A 7,768-nucleotide genomic window follows, 5' to 3' on the forward strand; every position below is an offset into this window, starting at 1 on the left:
GTTTCTAGAGCAGTGGGCACCTCCAGTGTTTTGGAAATTCACCCCTGAACAACTGCAAAATCCTCAAAAAACTGGTAGAATGCTTGAAAAAAGGTGTCACGATTCTGGCAGTTCCAAAGTAACACAAATCATTGTAACATGCTGGGGCCTGGCTCATGCCTATTGAGCTGCCATTGATACTGCTATCAACTTAGTGACAGACCCTGTGGCCACTCCAAGTCCTGTGACAGACCCAACAGCCACTCCAACCCCTTCGATGGACTCTGCAGCCGCTCCAGTTCCAGCTCCAGCTCCAGCTCCAGCTCCAGCTCCAGCTCCTGTGTCTGGGTCATAGAAACGAGCTGTAGCAGTGCAAGTTGTCCCTGCAGTGGGTATTCCAACCCCTGTGGAAGACCCTGTGGCTGGGTCAGAGAAACGAGCTGTAGCAGTGCAAGTTGCCCCTCTAGAGAAGGTGAAAAAATGGTATAGAGACTGAGGTCGTTTAGAACACAGAGAGTCTTCTGCCAAATCTAGGTATAGAGACGACGATGCTGGGCCATCAGGGATTCAGGTGGAGAAAGATGAGGATGCCGAAAAATCAACAATAACTACCCGAAACCTATACGAGTGTGAGCTACGAGATGTGCGAAAAGATTTTGGTCATTGAATAGGTGAGCAGCTTGTCTTGTGCTGGGACAGCACCAGAGCAGCAATTGCAGATGGAGCACAATCTCACAGCCTCTGGAGGCGTCTCCTGTCAGCTGTGAGGGAAAGGTATCCCTTCAAGGAAGAACTTGTATGTCTATCAGGCAAGTGGATAACTATCACACACAGAATTTCTAGGTTGGAAGAGACCTCAAGATCATCGAGTCCAACCTCTGACCTAACACTAACAGTCTCCACTTAGCCATATCCCTAAGCTCTACATCTAAACGTCTTTTAAAGACAAAAGGTACTGGATTCCCTTCTCCCTATGGAAAAGGGAATCCAGTACCTGAGGGAATTAGCCATACAGGAGGTGATTTATGAGGACCCAGACCTCGGACAAACATCCACCGATTCAGATGAAGTCAGGTGTACACAACCCATGTGGCGGAAGTTTGTACAGAGTGCACCATCATCGTATGCCAGCTCATTGGCAGTAATGGCCTGGAAAGAGGAGGAGGAACCCACAGGGGATGAAGTGGCTAAACAACTCTGGCAGTGTGAAGAAAGTCTCTCCTCTTCCTTACAGGCCTGAGTATCGGCTGTGGAGAAACTTTATGACAAGGTCCACCAACTTGAAGAGAATTTACCTTCCTCCCCACCCGAACAAACCAGTGTCCACCAATGTCCTGGTTTCAGTTAGAACAGAGTTAATTTTCCTCCTAGTAGCTGGTAGAATGCTATGTTTTGGATGAGGATGAGAAGAGTGCTGATAACACCCCGATGTTTTAATTGTTGCAGAGCAGTGCTTATACCAAGCCAGGGACATCTCAGCTTCTTGCTCTGTCCTGCCAACAGGCAGGCTGGGGGTGCAGTAAGAGCTGGGAGGGGACAGACCCAGGACAGGTGACCCAAAGGGGTATTTCATACCATCTGACGTCATGCTAAACAATAATAGGGGTGGCTAGCTGGGGGAGGGGGCTGGACATCGGGGTTAGGCTGGGCATCGGTCAGCGGGTGGTGAGCAATTGCATTGTGCATCACTTGTTTGTACACATTATTAGTAGTAGTACTATTATCATCATTGTATTATTATTATTGTTATTATTATTGTTGTTATTATTATTATTATTGTTATTATTATTATTATTATTATTATTATGTCTTATTAAACTGTCTTTATCTCAACTCACAGGCTTCACTTTCCATTTCTCTCCCCCGTCCCAGAGAGGGAGTGGAGAGGGTGAGCAAACGGCTGCGTGGTGTTTAGCTGCCGGCCAGGTTAAACCACGACAACCAACTAAAAGAGAACACTTGGGAGAAACTTTCTGAAAAATTCCACCAACTTGAAGAGAGATTATTTTCCTCCCCACCTGTACAAAGCAGTGTCTCAGCTATCAGGGGTAGGTGTTCATCCACACAAGGAAGACGATATGGTGGGTACTCACCCCATGCCACCCTGTGGTTTTACTTACGAGACCATGGAGAGGACATGAGAAAATGGGATGGAAAATCTACCGCGACCCTAGAGGCACGGGTACGTGAGTTGCAAAAGGAAACAATCGGGAAAAAGGGAATCTCTGAAAAGTTTGCTGCTCCAACTTCCAGCAGACAGTCCTTCAAACACAGAAACGAAGAAGATTCTGACCAGGATTAGGGGGGCCCTGCCTCCAGCCAGGGGGAGGAAAGGGACAATCAAGTTTATTGGACTGAGTGGATTCGATGGCCTGGCACGTCAGATGCACAGAAGTATAAGGCTTTAGTAGACACTGGTGCACAATGTACTGTAATGCCATCGAGCTATAAAGGGCCAGAGCCCATCTATATTTGTGGAGTGACAGGGGGATCTCAGCAGTTGACTGTATTGGAGGCTGAAGTGAGTCTGACTGGGAATGAGTGGCAAAAGCACCATATTGTGACTGGCCCGGATGCTCCGTGTATTCTTGGCATAGACTATCTTAGAAGAGGATATTTAAAGGACCCAAAAGGGTTCTGGTGGGCTTTTGGCATAGCTGCCTTAGAGACAGAGGGCATTAAACTGTTGAGGGATTTTTGAAACAGAAAGGAGGACATGACTTGCTGCAGCTGAGCAAACCAAGCTACTAGGATGACTTTGAGAAGTTCCCATGACAGTGTTCCCACATCACCCGATCGAGGAATTAAAAAAAATATTGTTGCCAGCAGCTGGCTTCAGGGACGGGATCTACGTGACTGCTAATCACAAGGGGGTTGTTTTCTTGCAGGTGGGGTTGTTTTCTTGCAGTTGTTTGAGTGCTTTTGACCATACTAGTGTCTGTTGTGTATTCGGCCGTTCTTCCTGCAACATATGGCGCCCGAACAGGCTGAGATCCGCAGACGCTGAGAGATGCTGAGACACCTGAGAGACGCTGAGAGACTCCGAGCAAAAGCTCGAACAGAGGGATCGTGGTAAGACGCGGAGATAGATAGAGAGATCATGGTGAGACATATGGACAGATACAGAAATTGCGGTGAGATGCGGAGATAGATACAGAGATCGCGGTGAGATGCGGGAACAGAGGAATCGAGGTGAGACGCAGAAAAGTGACATATTGCAATGAAACGCAGGATATCCACGGTTGAATTGCTATGTGAGATCAGAGGCGTCCGTGGAAAGGGCAGACGACCGCCACCATGTGGAGAGTTGGCACATAGCAGAGGGGTGGAGATCACGACCCTGCGGCTCGTCTGACATAACCACGGAGGAGGAAGCAGCTATCCAGCTTCTCTCTAGTATTCTCTCTAAGACAGGTGTATCTTGTAATGTAAAAAAAAGATCAAATCCTTGGTGCACTGGGCTCAGAAGGAGGGTTTTCTGAAGGAAATCCCTCTAATATTTAGCCTAGATGTGTGGCGGCATGTAGGAGATCACTTATGGGATAAAGCCATCTCAAGTGGAAAGCTAGATAACGATGTAAGTGGGACATGGCACACAATGATTAATGTGCTGTGTGGTATGAAAACCGAACAGCAGCTCGCTATGGCAGCGGTGCAAGCCTTGTCAGTACCGTCTGGGACTGACAGACTGCCGAGTACAAAACCTGAGACCTCAGGAATGAGGCTGACACGATCTTTATCATCGGTTCCTGCACCCACCCCATTTCGGGGTATGTCCTCTCCAATAAAGCAATCAGCGGAAGATATAACTGAGGGACTATCGGAGCAGAGTGCTGATGGGGAGTGGGGGCTGCCCTCCCCACCCCCCGTGCCAGAAAATCTTGATAAAGCTGTGCTGCCAGCATCTGTGCCGCTGCCAGGCAGCAATAAATCCACTCGGGATGCTTCGCCAATGAGAGGTGCAGCAGCAGCTTGCGAAAATCAACCTTCACTGGAGGAGTTGTTCCAAGAACTGCTAGAGAAACTGGAGAACTTAAAAATTACAGATTCGGAGGAGCTTCCTCTCTTGTCTGCCCCACCGGAGCCGACTCCCTCATTATCCATCGTTACACCACCATCGGCACCAAGGAGGGACAGGTGCTCCAACAGCATATGTGATGCCATCATAGAAGGGCATTGGCATGCTACATCCTTGGCCTGCCCTATTATTATCGACCCTGTGCAATGCACCGGGTTGTGGCAGCCGCAGGATTGCAAGCTTTTATAACAAGCTTGAAAAACAGTTATGGCCTATGGTTTACAGTCCCAGGTGCTCGACAAATAATTCAATGGATTTTCCAGACAAAACCAATGTGTCCACTTGACTGTTGAAACTTGGCGCACTTATTGTTAACTCCTTCCCCATTGTTATTGTTTGAAGGGGAATGGTTGCAGTTACCACAGGGGGAAGCGGGTCAACTGCATCAACCGGGGGACCCTCTGTATGGGATTACTGCAGACGTTAATGGGGACGGGTCCTTATCTCAATATCCAGATTCAGTTGCAGTTCCCTGCGATTATTCGTCAAACAGCTGCACAGCTCGCACTGAGGGCTCTTCTTAGTCTCCCAGGGGAAAAGAAAGCACCTCCATTTGCATCTGTAGAACAGGCCCCTGGGGAACCATATGCTAAATTTATCGATCGGTTGTGGGCAGCAATTCCTGATCATCCTGATCTAACAGCAGAGTCTAGAAGCAGTGTTTTTAAAATGCTTGCATTTGATGATGCAAACCCAAAACCTCAAAACATCTTAGTTACACTGCCGAGAACCGCACAAGTAGAGGACATGTTGGAAAGGGTACAGAGAGCTTATCAGCCCAGGCAACCAGATGTGGTGGCACAGGACTGTCAGAGATTTGCTTTTACGGTACCCTCCATTAACAAACAGGCCCCGGCAAAGCGCTATGAATGGCTAGTGCTTCCGCAGGGGATGAGGACTTCCCCTACATTATGTCAATTATATGTGGCCTGTGCTTTACAACCAATTCGGACAGCGTGGTGTGACATAATTATTTACCATTATATGGATGACATTCAGTTTGGTAGGCCAGAATGCTTCCAGGATTCAGATTTAAAGTTTATTCAGGATACTTTGGAAGCAAAAGGGTTGAAGATAGCCCCAGAGAAGGTTCAGCAGAAACAGCTATGGCTATACTTGGAATGGAAAATATCAGACTCTACTATTCGTCCACAGAAAGGTGATATAACTACAGTGTTACACAATTTGAGAGCTGTACAAATGTTCCTGGATAATATTCAGTGGCGTTGCCACATTGTACGGATTACTAATGACGAGTTAGCTCTATTACTACCTTTATTGCAGGGCAGGAGTGTAGATCCACAGATTACACTACCAAATGACCACCGACAGGCTCTTTCACAAATAGCTTCTAAGGTTGCAACTGGCACTGCTTGCAGACGTATAGCAGACGTTGCACTCTCTTTCCTAATTAGCAATCATATGTCTCATCCATTTGCGGTGATTGGTCAGTGGCAAAAAGAAAAGGGGGAGAGTACGGAGTGACAAAGTCAGAAACGATACCAGGAGGATGCCACTGACATTAACAGCAAAGGTAATAGGAATAGCATAAGTGAAACAGGTTATGGCAAGGGTGGAATGATAGGGCAGCATTTTCGAGTTCTGGAATGGATTTTCCTACCGATTCAGCCAAAAACGAGTGTTCAGACACGGGCAGAAGCTATTGCAGAGTTAGTACGTGAGGGTTGCTCTTGGAGTATTGAGATCAGCGGGCTGGAACCAGGAGATATTAGTCTGCCAGGATCTACTCAGGATCATTTGGAATGGTGTTTACAGCAATCCATACCACTACAAGAAGCTGTGTTAGATTACCCGGGATTGGTACACTCCCGAACTCCAAAGAGGCCTCTCTGGCAAGTTATAAGATCATATAAATGGCAGGTAGTACCACGGCTTTCGTCCTGACCAGTGGTGGGTCGCACTGTATACACTGATGCAGGTGCGGCAAGTAGGAAGGCTGTGTGTGTGTGGTACGAGAACAGAAATTGGGAGAAATACATAATTCCGGAGGGGACAGGGGATTCATTACAAACACTGGCATTGTCTGCAGTTGTTTGGACTTGTCAGTGCTGGATGCATGAGCCGATTAATATCGCCCCAGGCTCTCTGTATGTTGTCAACGTGGTAAAACGGATAGAGGATGCCTTGATACGGCAAACTAAGAAGGACAGATTGTTGTCATTATTTCTGCAGCTGCAAGATGCCATTCAGGGGAGAACTGCACCTTACTGTGTTATCCATATATGTAGTCATCAGTTCTCGATTGGGTTAGCAGAAGGTAATTCACAAGCAGACAAGTTGGTGAGTATAGTCACAGAGAGGCCTGAGAGTGTTTTTGCACATGCGCGAGTGTCGCACGAAATGTTCTATCAGAATGCAAAGGGTCTTCGGAGAATGCTTGGATTTACTTGGACAGAGGCAAAAGGAATAGTAAGAGTGTACCCTTCCTGTAGTTATCATGGACCAGGGTTAGGTTTGGGTATTAATCCACGGGGTGTTAAGGCACTCGAGGTATGGCAAATGGATGTAACACGTGTGCCAGAATTTGATACTAAAAGATATATGGAGATTATCTTTTTGGAAATATTAAGAATTACAGCACCTTCTTTTTTTCCCCTAGCAGCCAATCTGTGAATAATATCGGGGGTGGTGCCTTCTTCTTTTCTTCCTGTGGGCTAATTACAGCAGCCTTTGAGTATTTTGGATACCCTTGGTCAGATATTATCCTCCTATTACTAGTTCTAGTGTTTGTCTTCCTCCCTAAGGTAAAACAATTTATTAAGAATATTATCCAAGGACCTGTCCTGAGACAAAGTAGTTGTGGGGGGCAAGGTGTGTGGGGGGATTTGGGCAGGTACCTGTTACGGTTTTCTCCTCCGATGGTTCTTAACTTCACCCCTGAACAAGTGTAAAATCCAAGAAAACTGGTAGAATGTTTGAAAGTCGATGGGGCCAGATGGGATCCACCCAAGGGTACTGAGAGAACTGGCAGAGGAGCTGGCCAAGCCACTATCCATCATTTATCAGCAGTCCTGGCTATCGGGGGAGGTCCCAGTTGACTGGCGGCTAGCAAACGTGATGCCCATCTACAAGAAGGGCTGGAGGGCAGACCTGGGAAACTACAGGCCTGTCAGTTTGACCTCAGTGCCAGGGAAGCTCATGGAGCAGATCCTCTTGAGAGTCATCACGCAGCACTTGTAGGGCAAGCAGGTGATCAGGCCCAGTCAGCATGGGTTTATGAAAGGCAGGTCCTGCTTGACGCACCTGATCTCCTATGACAAAGTGACGCGCTGGGTGGATGAGGGAAAGGCTGTGGATGTGGTCTACCTTGACTTCAGCAAGGCTTTTGACACTGTTTCCCACAGCATTCTCCTCAAGAAACTGGCTGCTCTTGGCTTGGACTGGCGCACGCTTCGTTGGGTTAGAAACTGGCTGGATAGCCGGGCCCAAAGAGTCGTGGTGAATGGAGCCAAGTCTAGTTGGAGGCCAGTCACTAGTGGCGTCCCCCAGGGCTCGGTGCTGGGGCCGGTCCTCTTTAATATCTTCATCGATGATCTGGATGAGGGCATCGAGTGCACCCTCAGTAAGTTTGCAGATGACACCAAGCTATGCGCGTGTGTCGATCTGCTTGAGGGTAGGAAGGCTCTGCAGGAGGATCTGGATAGGCTGCACCGATGGGCTGAGGTCAACTGCATGAAGTTCAACAAGGCC

Source organism: Aythya ferina, assembly GCF_964211825.1.
Source record: "Aythya ferina genome assembly, chromosome: W".
NCBI lineage: Eukaryota > Metazoa > Chordata > Aves > Anseriformes > Anatidae > Aythya > Aythya ferina.